The sequence below is a fragment of the Procambarus clarkii genome, chromosome 78, assembly GCF_040958095.1.
Source record: "Procambarus clarkii isolate CNS0578487 chromosome 78, FALCON_Pclarkii_2.0, whole genome shotgun sequence".
NCBI classification, from domain to species: domain Eukaryota; kingdom Metazoa; phylum Arthropoda; class Malacostraca; order Decapoda; family Cambaridae; genus Procambarus; species Procambarus clarkii.
In genome coordinates, this window is record NC_091227.1 from 23,565,298 (window position 1) to 23,583,237 (window position 17,940).

A 17,940-nucleotide genomic window follows, 5' to 3' on the forward strand; every position below is an offset into this window, starting at 1 on the left:
GGAGTCCCACAGGGCTCTGTACTCGGTCCTATCTTGTTTCTGATATATGTAAATGATCTCCCGGAGGGTATCGATTCATTTCTCTCAATGTTTGCGGACGATGCTAAAATTATGAGAAGGATTAAAACAGAAGAGGACTGTTTGAGGCTTCAAGAAGACCTAGACAAGCTGAAGGAATGGTCGAACAAATGGTTGTTAGAGTTTAACCCAACCAAATGTAATGTAATGAAGATAGGTGTAGGGAGCAGGAGGCCAGATACAAGGTATCATCTGGGAGAGGAAATTCTTCAGGAGTCAGAGAGGGAAAAAGACTTGGGGGTTGATATCACGCCAGACCTGTCTCCTGCAGCACATATCAAGCGGATAACATCAGCGGCATATGCCAGGCTGGCCAACATACGAACGGCATTCAGAAACTTGTGTAAAGAATCATTCAGAACTTTGTATACCACATATGTCAGGCCAATCCTGGAGTATGCAGCCCCAGCATGGAGTCCATATCTATTCAAGGATAAGACTAAACTGGAAAAGGTTCAAAGGTTTGCCACCAGACTAGTACCCGAGCTGAGAGGTATGAGCTACGAGGAGAGACTACGGGAATTAAACCTCACTTCGCTGGAAGACAGAAGAGTTAGGGGGAACATGATCAACACATTCAAGATTCTGAAGGGGATTGATAGGGTAGATAAAGACAGTCTATTTAACACAAGGGGAACACGCACAAGGGGACACAGGTGGAAACTGAGTGCCCAAATGAGCCACAGAGATATTAGAAAGAACTTTTTTAGTGTCAGAGTGGTTGACAAATGGAATGCATTAGGGGGTGATGTGGTGGAGGCTGACTCCATACACAGTTTCAAGTGTAGATATGACAGAGCCCGATAGGCTCAGGAATCTGTACACCTGTTGATTGACGGTTGAGAGGCGGGACCAAAGAGCCAGAGCTCAACCCCCGCAAACACAACTAGGTGAGTACAACTAGGTGAGTACCTGTTGTATGTGTCAGGCTGTTGCCACTGTATGGCGAGCCTGCAATAACTTGAAGGTACTATGTAATCTTCGGTCCTGTGATTCTCCTGCTGGTTTCATCCCTAGTTTGGATTGGTAGCGCGAACCTTTTGGCCGTCTTCATGAATACCCCACAACGATTGTGGTCCCCCACGACGGTTGTGGGTCCCCACGACGGGGTTGGGTCTCATGACGGCTGTGGCCCCTCACGGCGGTTGTGGGTCCCCACGATGGTTGTGCGTCACCTCGACGATTGTAAGGCCCCCATGACGATTGAGGGTCTCTACGACGGTTGTGTGGCCCTTACGTGGATTGTGGGCCCCCACAACGGTTGTGGGTCCCCACGTTAGCTGTAGGTCCACACGACGGTTGTTGGCCCTCCACGACGGTTGTGGGTCCCCACGACGGTTGTGGGTCCCCACGACGGTTGTTGGTCCACAGGACGGTTGTGGGTCCCCACGACGGCTGTGGTGGTCACGACGGTTGTTGGTCCACACGACGGTTGTTGGTCCACACGACGGTTGTTGGTCCACACGACGGTTGTTGGTCCACACGACGGTTGTGGGTCCACACGACGGTTGTGGGTCCACACGACGGTTGTGGGTCCACACGACGGTTGTGGGTCCACACGACGGTTGTGGGTCCACACGACGGTTGTTGGTCCACACGACGGTTGTGGGTCCACACGACGGTTGTTGGTCCACACGACGGTTGTGGGTCCACACGACGGTTGTGGGTCTACACGACGGTTGTGGGTCCACACGACGGATGTTGGTCCTTGTTACAACTGATATGAGTGGGGCTTCTATGGGGTACTGGTACTATTAAGGGGTAAAGGTAGTTAGAAGACAAGAGTATCAAATATGGGAGAGCTAAAAGGCCCGGCCCCCAAAATAAACTATCCACAGTAGTAATAACTTGCTACAAGACCATATATGTTAGTCTAAGGGTTGATCACTACGCTCCCACCTTGGAAGAAGAGATACTCTGTAATTCATGTACTTATTTATTAACCCCTTAACAACCCCCCATATACACTCACACCAATAACAATAATAATAATAACTTTACCACACTATCTTACGTTAAAAGCCTTGGTCCACATAGACAGGATACAAGGTTTACACTAATAACAAGCTAGGGTAAAGTACTACTGGATAAGCACTGAAGCTGGATGCAGCTTAGGGTAGTGAGACCATGTGGTACCCTAATACAAAACACAACACTTAGGGTAAACAAAACACTGGCAAATACTAACCCCAGGTCTCACCAATAGTTACTACCAGAGTAGGTACACTTACTAATGCCCCGTACTTAGCTTAAGGATACAGGAACTTCAGGTAAGGGAAATAAGTAAGAGGAGAAGGGAGGAGAGTAGGGGTGCAGCCACAGAGTAGGTCTTATCCGCACGACACCTGCCAGAGAGAAGAGCGAGCTAGCGACCAGCTGCCTCCCTCATGTCGTGGTGCCGGAAGGAGCCTAATTGATCGTGCAGCTAAGCACATTAAAGATCTTCCCCTATGCAACGTATTGTTACTTTATGAATGATTAGAAAGTATTAGTAAGCAAAGTTGGTGCCTATGTTATTATTTAATAATCAACCCCCAGCTCAGTCTTTAAATGCTCTTTGAGAAACAATAATAGTCTTACGTCTGGCAGGGAAGATACAAACAATTGCCATTCGAAATGCGCCAACTGTACTACTAGGAAGTTTAATAGCTCAATTTTGACCTCTGGTTTCCACTGGAGAACCCAGGGTCGTAACACTCCTCCCCCCTTCAGAGAAAAAAAAATGTGACTACTAGAATAGTAGTCATATTTTTTTGTAAGAGTATACAGAGAACAAAAAGAAAAACATATGACAAAAACAAAAAATCAATCAAAAGCAATTTCTCTGCAAAAAAAAAATACAAAGGAGTTCTCTGAAAGAAAAAAAAAACATACACAAAAAAAATAAAAGAACAGGGAAGTAAATAAATTGGACACGGAATATTTAATGTCACAGGAGAACCTAAAAAAAAATTAACTAAAGCATGACGGTTGGTAAATGGCTTTCTGTGGCTCAGATGAATGTTATTCAGGCAACCGGGACAGAGCATCGGCTATCACGTTGAGTCTGCCCGGTAGGTGGGTAATGGAAAGATTGAAGTCCTGTAGGTACAACGCCCACCTGAGGATGCGTTTATTCTTACCCTTCATCTGAGTCAGGAAGACTAGTGGGTTATGGTCCGTGTACACTTCCACTATATTACCTGTGAGGTAAACTTCGAACTTTTTACATGTTAACACTAGCGCCAACGCCTCTTTTTCTACCACTGAATAATTGCGTTGCGCCTTGTCGAATTTCACAGAGTAATAATATACTGGGTGTTCCACCTGATCATCCCCAGTTTGCAACAACACTGCACCAGCACCCGAGTCAGACGCGTCAACATGAATTTTAAACGGTCGGTCGAACCTTGGACTAGCAAGCACTGGGGCGGAAGCTAAGATCAATTTCAAATTTTTAAATGCCTCTGCACAGTCTGATGACCACTTAAATTTAACGGCTTTCCGCAACAAGTCTGTGAGAGGAGTGGCAACACTGGAAAAGTTCTGACAAAAACGTCGATAGTACGCACACATACCGATAAATCTTTGAACGTCCTTTTTAGACTTTAGTACTGGATACTCCAGAATGGCATTGATTTTATCTTGCCGAGGTAACACTTTTCCTTGGCCCACTTCATAACCGAGGTACGTCACTGTGCCTTGGCCAAAATGACACTTTTTAGCATTTAAGGTAAGATTTGCCCTTTTCAAGATGGCAAACAACTGGCGTAACCTAGCTATGTGGTCAGCCCAATTACTGTCAAACAGCACGATATCATCTAAATACGCCCGACAATTTGGCACCTTAGCGAGTAGAGAGTTCATGAGTCTCTGGAACGTGGCAGGGGCATTACGCAAGCCGAACGGTAACACTTGATACTCAAAAACACCCTCGGGTGTCACGAACGCGGTGAGCTGTTTAGCACGTTCAGTGAGTGGGATTTGATAATACCCCCTCGAGAGGTCGAATTTCGAAACGTACTTGGCATTTCCCAACTCGTCAATGCAGTCCTCGAGGAGGGGCAGCGGATAGGCATCCACAATGGTCACCTTGTTGAGCTGCCGATAGTCGGTGCATAATCGCCAGGAGCCGTCTGGTTTGGGGACCAAAAGGCAGGGCGAGCACCAAGAGCCCTGGCTCGGCCGGATGGGGCCGTGCTGGAGCAAGAAGTCGACCTCCTTCCGTACGATGGCCTTCTTTTCTGGACTCATCCGATAGGGTTGAAGGCGAATGGGAGTGTAGTCCGTCAACTCGACATCATGGCAAATGGCATCAGTCTGGGTCGGGACCTCCCCGAACAGACTGGAGAATTCATCAACCAACGACTGCACCTCTTCACGTTGGGCCATCTGCAAATGGGACAGTCCCTCCTCCACAGCATTCACAGAACTAGAATTATTAAAAATGAGATTAGTTGGGTCCCCAGAACAATCATCCCCTCTCTCACTGGAAATGGAAACATTGGTTAGTGCAATGGGCCTGGGGCCCTGGAACTTCTTCAGTCGATTTACATGTATGAGCATTACCTGGTTACGTTTGTCAGAGTGCCTCACTTTGTACGTGAGGTCCCCAGTCTTTTCTGTCACAATGTAGGGGCCTTCGTACTTGTGGGACATAGTGTTCCCTAGTCGAGGCTTTAATACCAGGACAGGGTCGCCAGGCTGAAATACCCGTAACTTAGATTTATCATCGTTACGTTCTTTCATCTTTTCTTGGGCCTTGCCAAGATACTTAAATGCAGCCGCCTTGCAGTCCTTGAGTCTCTGGTGGTGTTGCGCAAAGAAAGCCGAACCTTCGGTTAACGTTACGTTCCCTAACAGATTCTCCTGTAACATTTGCAAGGGTCCACGAACTTTATGGCCAAAGACTAACTCAAAAGGAGAACAGCCCAGTGAACTTTGTAATCCCTCTCTAGCCGCAAACAAAACATACGGTAAATTCTCATGCCAGAAGGTGTGGGAACTCTCGCACGATGTCTTCAACATCTGCTTCAGAGTTAGATGGAAACGTTCAATTACCCCCTGACTCTGTGGATGGTATGGGCTGGAAACCTTATGAGTTATTCCATGTTCCTTACAAAATTGCTCGAAAACATCAGACTTAAAATTAGTACCATTGTCAGTTTGCACGACCCGAGGCAGTCCAAAAGTGGAAAAAAATTGCAACATACGAGCAACAACAGTTTTTGCTCGGATGTTCCTTACAGCAAAAGCCTCTGGGTAACGAGTAGTGATACACATCATCGTGATTAGGTAAATATTACCAGACTTAGTTCTAGGTAATGGTCCAACACAGTCCATTACCACATGAGAAAATGGTTCCTCTGGCACGACAATAGGCCTTAGAGGAGCTTTAGGTGGAGTCTGGTTTGGTTTCCCAACCAGTTGACAAACAACACACGCATTACAAAATTTTGCCACATCGCTTTTCAGCTTGGGCCAGAAAAAATACTTTAAAATTTTGTGATACGTAATATTAATACCTTGATGTCCCCCCATAGGATCATCATGAGCAGCTGCCAAAACTCTTTCTCTATAGCAGGTCGGCAACATAACCTGGTGGACTACCTCCCACTCATTTGTCAAGGGAGCACTCTGTGGTCTCCATTTTCTCATCAAAATCCGATCATTGTAGTAGTACCCAGTTGCTGCGTCTACAATTTCCTCCATAGAGATGGCTGTTTCATGACAATCTGCAAGAGTGGGGTCAGCTTTCTGTAACTCACTCAAGGAGGCATCCAGGCCTTGGTCAGATGCCATTGGCCGAGGGTCAACAGTGTTCTCCTCCACCTCCCCACTACTCTCGGTAGACGGCAGTGGCAGGCTCTCCACAATGTCCTCAGCCACGTCATCGAGTCGGGCCATGAATGTGTCCGCGAGGTCCACTTGGTTTTCACCACTCGGAAAGCTCCTCGTGACCTCGGGATTTACCACCTTGGCAAGCACAGGGCTGCCCTTACATTTAAGTCCCATAGACCTGGTCACCGCGCACGCAGGGAACACAACATTATCCTCTGCGGCGGGTGGATCCAGGCAAACCTTAGGGGTAGGCAACATAATAGGCAGTCTGGAGTCCCCTACCTTATCCCCTGCTAAATCATTACCAACTATTACATCAACATTAGGGAAAGGTAGGTATGAAGTGACTCCGACTGTACAAACACCCTTGTGGAAATCAGATTCCAGGGTAACCTTATGGAGGGGTACTGCCCGAGTATCACTAGTGACACCCTCGACCAGTACCACCTCTCCAGTGTCGAGAGTGTTGGCACCTTGCAATGCACTCTCTAAAATTAAAGTGTGGATGGCACCGGTGTCTCGGAAGATCACCACGTCCTTCCAGGAAGAACCCTCAGACAAAAGTAGTCTCCCTTTCGATAAGAATGGGGTAAGCAAGTCCAACCACTGTGGGTTGGAGGTCTTACTCCCTAACCCTTCTGAAAGCCTCAAGCCCTGTGTCACAACTAGAGCATTGGGTCTTTTTTCAGGGTGCAGTTGCCAACAACGGCTAATAGTGTGGTTTGGACGATTACAGTGACCACAAAAACGTCGGGGAGAAGAGACATTACTAACAGAATTACCCTTCGGTTCACCTTTAGGTGCCGTTGGGCTAGACACTTTAACAGGGTTAGTTATGTCTGAAACAGAAGGTGCATTAGGTAAAGGGTTAGAATGAGCTGGTCTGGACTGGCTGTGGGTATAAGGTTTGCTACTCTGTGGGGTATAATTATTTTTATTGGGCCTTTTGCCCGCCAATTGGTAGTTTTCTGCCAACTTGGCCAAATCCCCTATTTTAGAATTTAACTCTATCCTTCCTCTAATATACTGTGAAACATTCTCTGGCATCATATTTATAAAATGCTCCATTAAAATTAAGTTCCTGAGAGCCTCGTATGTTTCGGCTTTCGCCGAGCGAATCCATCTATCAAACAATCGAATTTGATCATTCACAAATTCAGTGAGCGGTTGGTTGTGAGTAGGCCTAAGGTTACGATAAACTTGGCGGTGAGCTTCAGGAGTAATTTCATATGCCCACAAAATACATTCCCTGACTTTATCATAATCGAAACACTCGTCGTCAGGCATGTTTATAAAAATATCTTGTGCTTTACCCCTAAGTCTTCCCTGTAGGATTTTCACCCACTCTTCCTTTGGCCAGTTCATGGACGTGGCCACTCTCTGAAAATGGTTGAAAAACCTTTCAGGGTCAGACTCGGAAAATTCAGGCAAATTATGCTTTTTCTCATAATGCCTGGGGTTTGAATCCCCGGCAGGTGGAGTTCCAGTGGCATTCGCTCTAATTTTAGCCTCCTCGGTTTTGAGTCTTTGCTCCTCTAATTTTATTTTTGCTAACTCTAAAGCTAATTCACTTTCCCTATGAGTTGCACTTTCTGCTTGGCTAGGCTGGCATAAAGGTGTATCACTTGCCAATAGTTGTTCATCAATACAATGTTGTAATATTTCATTCACCAAAGTCCACTTTTTATCTGCGACATTTAATTCTAGGCCAAATTCCTGGCCTAACAATACTAAATTAGACTTTTTAAGTTTCTTTATCTCTACCACTGAAGGCTCCCTTGCCAGGTTCTGCATTTCAGAAGACATCACTAATAATTTTAGCTCCCAGCCAAAGAAAAAATTAAAAAAATAAAAATTGAAAAAAAAAACAAAAATTTGCACGGCCCCTAACACAAGGCCACACTAACCTTAATCGTGAAGGGATCCAGCTGGGTGTCCAGTCAGTGCAAGAATGTCCTTTGCTAGATGAGCTGGACCCTAGGCTAGCACACAACCGTTCTGCGGAAATAAAAAATTTTAATTTTGGCACTCAAGAATCTAATTTTTTACACTTATAATGTTCCTCCCGGACTGGCCAACCACTTGTTACAACTGATATGAGTGGGGCTTCTATGGGGTACTGGTACTATTAAGGGGTAAAGGTAGTTAGAAGACAAGAGTATCAAATATGGGAGAGCTAAAAGGCCCGGCCCCCAAAATAAACTATCCACAGTAGTAATAACTTGCTACAAGACCATATATGTTAGTCTAAGGGTTGATCACTGCGCTCCCACCTTGGAAGAAGAGATACTCTGTAATTCATGTACTTATTTATTAACCCCTTAACAACCCCCCATATACACTCACACCAATAACAATAATAATAATAACTTTACCACACTATCTTACGTTAAAAGCCTTGGTCCACATAGACAGGATACAAGGTTTACACTAATAACAAGCTAGGGTAAAGTACTACTGGATAAGCACTGAAGCTGGATGCAGCTTAGGGTAGTGAGACCATGTGGTACCCTAATACAAAACACAACACTTAGGGTAAACAAAACACTGGCAAATACTAACCCCAGGTCTCACCAATAGTTACTACCAGAGTAGGTACACTTACTAAAGCCCCGTACTTAGCTTAAGGATACAGGAACTTCAGGTAAGGGAAATAAGTAAGAGGAGAAGGGAGGAGAGTAGGGGTGCAGCCACAGAGTAGGTCTTATCCGCACGACACCAGCCAGAGAGAAGAGCGAGCTAGCGACCAGCTGCCTCCCTCATGTCGTGGTGCTGGAAGGAGCCTAATTGATCGTGCAGCTAAGCACATTAAAGATCTTCCCCTATGCAACGTATTGTTACTTTATGAATGATTAGAAAGTATTAGTAAGCAAAGTTGGTGCCTATGTTATTATTTAATAATCAACCCCCAGCTCAGTCTTTAAATGCTCTTTGAGAAACAATAATAGTCTTACGTCTGGCAGGGAAGATACAAACAATTGCCATTCGAAATGCGCCAACTGTACTACTAGGAAGTTTAATAGCTCAATTTTGACCTCTGGTTTCCACTGGAGAACTCAGGGTCGTAACAGTCCTCACGACGGTTGTGGGTCCCCACGACGATTGTGGGTCCACACAACGGTTGTGGGTCCTCACGACGGTTGTGGGTCCACACGACGATTGTGGGTCCACACGACGGTTGTGGGTCCACACGACGGTTGTGGGTCCTCACGACGGTTGTGGGTCCACACGACGGTTGTGGGTCCACACGACGGTTGTGGGTCCACACGACGGTTGTGGGTCCACACGACGGTTGTGGGTCCACACGACGGTTGTGGGTCCACACGACGGTTGTGGGTCCACACGACGGTTGTGGGTCCACACGACGGTTGTGGGTCCACACGACGGTTGTGGGTCCACACGACGGTTGTGGGTCCACACGACGGTTGTGGGTCCACACGACGGTTGTGGGTCCACACGACGGTTGTGGGTCCACACGACGGTTGTGGGTCCACACGACGGTTGTGGGTCCACACGACGGTTGTTGGTCCACACGACGGTTGTGGGTCCACACGACAGTTGTGGGTCCACACGACGGTTGTGGGTCCACACGACGGTTGTGGGTCCACACGACGGTTGTGGGTCCACACGACGGTTGTTGGTCCACACGACGGTTGTTGGTCCACACGACGGTTGTTGGTCCACACGACGGTTGTTGGTCCACACGACGGTTGTGGGTCCACACGACGGTTGTGGGTCCACACGACGGTTGTGGGTCCACACGACGGTTGTGGGTCCACACGACGGTTGTGGGTCCACACGACGGTTGTGGGTCCACACGACGGTTGTTGGTCCACACGACGGTTGTTGGTCCACACGACGGTTGTTGGTCCACACGACGGTTGTTGGTCCACACGACAGTTGTTGGTCCACACGACGGTTGTTGGTCCACACGACGGTTGTTGGTCCTCACGACGGTTGTTGGTCCACACGACGGTTGTTGGTCCACACGACGGTTGTGGGCCCACACGACGGTTGTGGGCCCACACGACGGTTGTGGGCCCACACGACGGTTGTGGGTCCACACGACGGTTGTGGGTCCACACGACGGTTGTGGGTCCACACGACGGTTGTTGGTCCACACGACGGTTGTTGGTCCACACGACGGTTGTTGGTCCACACGACGGTTGTTGGTCCACACGACGGTTGTTGGTCCACACGACGGTTGTTGGTCCACACGACGGTTGTGGGTCCACACGACGGTTGTGGGTCCACACGACGGTTGTTGGTCCACACGACGGTTGTGGGTCCCCACGACGGTTGTTGGTCCACACGACGGTTGTGGGTCCACACGACGGTTGTGGGTCCACACGACGGTTGTGGGTCCACACGACGGTTGTGGGTCGTGTGGACCCACAAGACATATTTTAAAGACCCTCAACTCTTTAAAATATGGTAATCGTGCACGCAACATTAAGAACAGGGTAATGGTTAATCAAGATAAGGCTAGGAAGGCAATTGCTATATTGAGGCAGGAAATTCAGCAGCTTCGCATTGAATTGATGGAATACAAACAGGGTAAACGGGTTGTAGGTGAAGATGGCTCCGAGGCTGTCAATGTTATGTATCACGAGAACAAGATGCTTTCTTCAGAAATCAACAATATGCGAAACCGAATTAAAGCATTACAAGAAACTGTTGAAATGCTAACAGCTAAAAACACTATGCTATTGGCAGAGAAGGCTCCTAGTGGCTGGATTACCTGTGAAGACTCAGACATGGCCACAGTTGTGCAGGGATATCTCAGAGATTGAAGACCTAAGAGCCAAATTGTGTGAAAGTGAAAATCTCTGTCAGCTGCTACGTAAACAAGTTAATAATTGAGCTAATAACGTTGGCAGACTGTCAATGTCACCTGTACATATTCCTATGTCTGGTTCCATGATTGGTTGTTTGGAAGAGAATACACAGTTGATCACTTCAGCAGTTTATTGCGTTAGGTAACAAGTTGTAAATCTGGCCTGCCGCGGTCCTACCTACTGTGGGTCTGTGAAAATACTGGCTTGCCACCAAAACGGCGAGTACCAGCTCTCTGTAGAGAATGACGGCAGAGGCTTACTCGATTGTGATTAGCTACATTCCAACCGTCATACAATTTGAGTACTAACAGTTCATGTATGAACTGTGTTGACTGACGGTCATGTATGAACAGTGTTGACTGACTGTTCATGTATGAACAGTGTTGACTGACGGTCATGTATGAACAGTGTTGACTGACTGTTCATGCATGAACAGTGTTGACTGACTGTTCATGCATGAACAGTGTTGACTGACGGTCATGTATGAACAGTGTTGACTGACGGTTCAGGTATATACAGTGATGACTGACGGTTCATGTATGAACAGTGATGACTGACGGTTCATGTATGAACAGTGTTGACTGACTGTTCATGTATGAACAGTGTTGACTGACGGTTCAGGTATATACAGTGATGACTGACGGTTCATGTATGAACAGTGATGACTGACGGTTCATGTATGAACAGTGATGACTGACGGTTCATGTATGAACAGTGATGACTGACGGTTCATGTATGAACAGTGTTGACTGACTGTTCATGTATGAACAGTGTTGACTGACTGTTCATGTATGAACAGTGTTGACTGACGGTTCATGTATGAACAGTGTTGACTGACTGTTCATGTATGAACAGTGTTGACTGACTGTTCATGTATGAACAGTGTTGACTGACGGTTCATGTATGAACAGTGATGACTGACGGTCATGTATGAACAGTGTTGACTGACGGTCATGTATGAACAGTGTTAATTGACGGTCATGTATGATCTGTGATGAATGACGGATCATGTATGAACAGTGATGACTGACGGATCATGTATGAACAGTGATGACTGACGGATCATGTATGAACAATGATGACTGACGGATCATGTATGATCGGTGATGACTGATGGTTCATGTATGAGCAATGATGACTGATGGTTCAAGTATGAGCAATGATGACTGACGGATCATGTATGAGCAATGATGACCAAAGATCAACACTAATGTCGGCAACAGGTACACAGGGATATTGTGACGAGCAACACCGAAATATTTGATAGATACAATGGCAACAGAAGATTAGATATCAGTGAATTCACTGATATAAAATGATATGAATGATATGATATATGAAGATAAAAATGAAAAAAAAAAAAAAAAATAATAAATAAAAAAAAAAAAAAAAAAAAAATTTAAAAATAAAAAATAAAAGATAAAAAAGATAAAAATGATATATGATATGACGCATTTAGTGCTTCATATGAAGAAATCTAGACCAGGGATCAATAAGCGGCTAGTACACAGTTACACTCTACCCACTTTTAAGACCCCGGACCAATGTAGAAGCTGGAGAGAATTACCCTACAACAGGAACGGCAGCAACCAGAAGAACATAAACTGCCAACATGTCAGTCTTAATTTGTTACCCCATTAATATCCCGTTATTCTGGACCCCATTATACAGGACCCCATTATACAGGATCCCGTTATACAGGACCCCATTATACAGGATCCCATTATACAGGACCCCATTATACAGGACCCCATTATACAGGACCCCATTATACTGGATCCCATTATACAGGACCCCATTAATACCCAATGTATGTCATTCATCCATGTCACCTAACACCTCACCATTAGGGGAAATAATCAGGTGCTACACAGAAGAATTTATCTTCAAGAATTTGAGGCGAGACCTTATGAAATACATCACTAGGCATTAGACCCAAATAATAAGGAATAATGAACTTTAGAGAGTTTATTTTTAATCTTCCTGCTTCTGTGAAGAAAAACATGAAGAATATTGAAAAGATTCGTCCCTTCAATCATAAATCTAAACCTTTCTCTCGTTTTCAACGAAATATAAATATATGGGATGTGATTTAACAACTTTAAGAACAAAAGTAACGCGGAAAAATTAATAAACAATATTTTTAACACGTGGAATATAAATATAACTTCCAAATATAACACAACTGGCCGTTCCTCGGTGGCATGATTGGCTTAGTTGTCTGTCTGGCTCTGAGGCGGCCGGTCGAGCCCTGCCCTGCCAGCGGTCCTTGTCAGGGTGGGCTGACTGCTGACCTTAGCAGTCTGTGTAGGATGTGCGTGTGTGCTGACCTTGGCTTAACTGTCTGGGTGGGATGTGACTGCTGACCTTGGCTTAACTGTCAGAATGGGATGTGACTGCTGACCTTAGCAGTCTGTGTAGGATGTGCGTGTGTGCTGACCTTGGCTTAACTGTCTGGGTGGGATGTTACTGCTGACCTTGGCTTAACTGTCAGGGTGGGATGTGACTGCTGACCTTAGCAGTCGTGTAGGATGTGCGTGTGTGTTGACCTGGGCTTAACTGTCTGGGTGGGATGTTACTGCTGACCTTGGCTTAACTGTCTGGGTGGGATGTGACTGCTGACCTTAGCAGTCGTGTAGGATGTGCGTGTGTGCTGACCTGGGCTTAACTGTCTGGGTGGGTTGTGACTGTTGACCTTAGCAGTCTGTGTAGGATGTGCGTGTGTGCTGACCTTGGCTTAACTGTCTGGGTGGGATGTGACTGTTGACCTTAGCAGTCTGTGTAGGATGTGCGTGTGTGCTGACCTGGGCTTAACTGTCTGGGTGGGATGTGACTGTTGACCTTAGCAGTCTGTGTAGGATGTGCGTGTGTGCTGACCTTGGCTTAACTGTCTGGGATGGATGTTACTGCTGACCTTGGCTTAACTGTCATTGTGGATGTGACTGCTGACCTTAGCAGTCTGTGTAGGATGTGCGTGTGTGCTGACCTTGGCTTAACTGTCTGGGTGGGATGTGACTGCTGACCTTGGCTTAACTGTCAGAATGGGATGTGACTGCTGACCTTAGCAGTCTGCGTAGGATGTGCGTGTGTGCTGACCTTGGCTTAACTGTCTGGGTGGGATGTGACTGCTGACCTTGGCTTAACTGTCTGGGTGGGATGTGACTGCTGACCTTGGCTTAACTGTCTGGGTGGGATGTGACTGCTGACCTTGGCTTAACTGTCTGGGTGGGATGTGACTGCTGACCTTGGCTTAACTGTCTGGGTGGGATGTGACTGCTGATGTGACTGTGTAGAACACATAGTTGGATGTGCGTGTGTGCTGACCTGGGCTTAACTGTCTGGGTGGGATGTGACTGCTGACCTGGGCTTAACTGTCTGGGTGGGATGTGACTGCTGACCTTGGCTTAACTGTCTGGGTGGGATGTGACTGCTGACCTTAGCAGTCGTGTAGGATGTGCGTGTGTGCTGACCTGGGCTTAACTGTCTGGGTGGGATGTGACTGTTGACCTTAGCAGTCGTGTAGGATGTGCGTGTGTGCTGACCTGGGCTTAACTGTCTGGGTGGGATGTGACTGTTGACCTTAGCAGTCGTGTAGGATGTGCGTGTGTGCTGACCTTGGCTTAACTGTCTGGGTGGGATGTGACTGCTGACCTGGGCTTAACTGTCTGGGAAAGCGGTACTAATATACTTACATAATAACTATGTAAATTAGCTTACATAATAACTGCCATAGGATGTTAGAGGCTCATGGGTGCCATATTAAGTTGGTTTAGGGCATGGCTATACCAAAGGAAACAGAGTTAGTATAAATGGGGTTAAGTCAAAGTGGCAAAATGTTGTAAGTCCCTCAAGGCTCGGCTCGGACCTCTTGCTTATAATATATATATAAATGATTTAGAATCAGGTTTGAGTAGCAATATTTGCAAATTTGCCGATGATACAAAAATCGATAGGGAAATTAACACGGAAATTAACACACTCACTATCACTTCAAATTAACACTAAATAGGGTTTTGAAATGGTATAAAGATTGGCAGATGCAGTTTAAAACTGATAAATGTAAAGTTCTGAGGGTAGGTAATGATGATGACAAGACCGCACACTAGAAGGTGAAGGGACGACGACGTTTCGGTCCGTCCTGGACCATTCTCAAGACGATTGTGATGAGGAAGTAGATACAGGCAATAAATAGGCACGAGAGATGAGGAGCAAAGTAAGGTGTTGTAGAGGGAATAGTGGTAGGAACTGCAGAGGGCCCATTGGCCCATACGAGGCAGTTCCTATTATAACCACCGAAAGAGGAGAAAATAATGAGAAGAGGAAAACGATGGAACGTAGGAGAAGACTATGAACAGAAAAAAGAGAGAAAAGAGAAAGAAAGGAAAGAGAAAGAAAGGTAAATGGAAGAGGTAAGCTTTGTAAGGTCACGTTTGTTAGAAAGATAATAGCATTTGAGTACATAGTGTGAAAGGGAAGAGTCCACAGCAACAAAGCCAGGACTCAAGTTCATGTTGGGTACATTGTGTATTAGAGCCGATTCAACAAGACGGCGTCTGTGTAGAGTAGAGGCAGGAAAGATTATTTTGGAGGAAGACCAATCAATGGGATGATTAGAATCCCTCACATGGCAGAAGAGAGCATTGTTAGTGTCTGCAGACTTAACATTTCTCTTGTGTTCTTTAAGTCTGTCATTCAGTGTACGGCCAGTTTCGCCCAAGTACTGGAGAGGACAAGACGAACAGGAAATAGAGTAGACACCAGCAGCATTAGAAGCAGGAGGAGCAGTGTGAACTAGATTGGCACGAAGTGTGTTAGTTTGTCGAAAGGCGAGTTTAATGTCAAGAGGACGAAAGGTATTGGTAAAAGTTTTGAGTTCAGATATGAAGAGAAGGCATAGTACAGTGCTACTAGTGTTGGAAGCAGGTTTAGGATGAAAGAAATTTCGTTTAGCTTGAGAGTAGGCACAGTTGATGAAATGCAAAGGGTAACCAAGGCGAGAGAATGATTTGTAGATAAGGGCAATTTGGTAATGATGATAGTTACAAGATACGAGCTAGATGGTATTGAGATGGGAAAGTCGAATTGCGAAAGGGATCTGGAAGTTATGATTAGTAAGAATTTAAAACCAAGTGATCAATGCATGAATGTTCGTAATAAGGCAAATAGGACACTGGGATTTATTAATCGAAGCGTTAGTAACAAGACACCTGGTGTTATTTTCCAACTATATCCTGCTATGGTTAGACCCCATTTAGGATTTGCAGTTCAGTTTTGGTCGCCGTACTATAGAATGGATATAAATTCACTTGAACGTGTCCAGTATAGGATGACAAAGCTAATTCCATAAATTAGAAACCTGTCATATGAAGAGAGATTAACAAAGCTTAATGTTGCTGTAATATTATTATAGCAACAACGGAAGGTGTAGTCAAGGAACTGATGAATCTCGTTAAAGCTCTGAGGACAGATTTGGATTCCCTACGGGATGAAGTACGAAAGCTGAAACATCAGGAAGAAACAAAGGAGGATACAGGTATTAAAAAGACCTTGTCTTGGCAAGTTGTAAAGGACAGGGGGCTTAAGAAGACTTTGACAAAGCCGCCTAATGATATCCTAAGGACGTCTAACGCATTTGCTGTGTTGGAGGACGAGTGTTGTGGTGAGCCTGCAGTTCAACGAGGATGCAAAGGCAAAGCAACGAGGAGCAACGAAGCGCAGGTCGCTCAAAGTGCTCAAAAGGTAAAAAGAGGAACCAAGGGAATTTTTGTTGCGGGAGATCACCAGGTGAGGTATTTAGACAGAACGTTTTGTGCCAGAGATAGGGAGAACAGGTTAAGAGTTTGCTAACCGGGAGCTGGAATTGGAGATATTGTTGGCAACATGAATGATAGTATGGCTGCTTATAAAAATAAACCAATTATTGGTAATAGTGCGGGTGGAAATGATGTTAGGCGAGTTAAGAGTGGGGAACTAATACTGAGATTTAAGACAGCCATAGAACTAGATAGAAGCAAGGGAGGAATCCCGATCATATGTGGCATTCTTCAAAGAAAGGAAGTTGGAAATGAATGGTTGTCGAGGGCACTTGGGGTCCCTCAATTTTTTCAAGCGTGGATTGGACATGTATATGAGTGGGATTGAGTGGTTATAAATAAGGGCTGAATCATACGGGCGAATAGGCCTTCAGCAGTTACCTTTGTTCTTATGTTCTTATCTGGGAGTTTTGATTAGTAAAAATTGCCGGCTGGAAAGATATTGAAAATGAAATGCAAAATCTTAAATAGACAACTGGGAACACTTCTATGGAAGAAACGAAATGTATGCTCGGGATGGGGTGCATCTATCAAGGGCTGGGGTGGTTGTTGTTGTTGTTGTTGCGATCTTGTTGGAACCAGTGGTTGGAGGCGTTTGTTTTGGTTTGGGTTTAAACTGTTAGTAGATAGTGGTATGGGAATTGAAATGGAGGAAAGAGGTAATAAAAGTAAGTGTTTGTGGGAGAAAACGAATTGGCAAAATGATTAGGGAAAGAGAAGGACCTCAAAATAACAATACACTTAGGGTATGTTACACTAACAATAGATGATTAAGAAATAAAATAAATGATTTAAATGCTCTTGTCTGCACAAAAAAAATATATATTATTACACTAACCGAAACGTGGATGATTGTAGAAAATATAGAACTATTAGCTGAATATCAAATAAATGGACTTAAACTAGTACACACAGATAGATATATTAGACGGGGAGGGGGAGTAGCTATATATGTTAGGGAAAATTTGAAATGTAATCTCAAGAGGGAATTAAAACTAAGCCACAAACAGAAACTATTTCGATAGAATTAAACGAAAAAGCAAATAATCTTATAATAGGAGTATATATAGGCCACCAAACTTAGACAGAACGAAAGCAAAGCAAATATGGGGCGAAATATCTAGAGCATCTAGGACTAGCAGTATTTGTCATAGGTGTATTTTAATTTTAGTGGAATAAATTGGTTTAACAGAACAGGGAATAATGAAGTAGAAGATTTTCAAGAATTAATTGAATATTGCTTTCTTACGCAACACATTAAGGAACAAACGCGGGTAAATAATATTTTAGATTTAGTGTTAACTAACAGGGAAACGCAAATTAATGCTATCGAAATAGGGATGTGAGCTAGGGAACAGTGATCATAAAGAAATCAGAATCAGCATTGAATG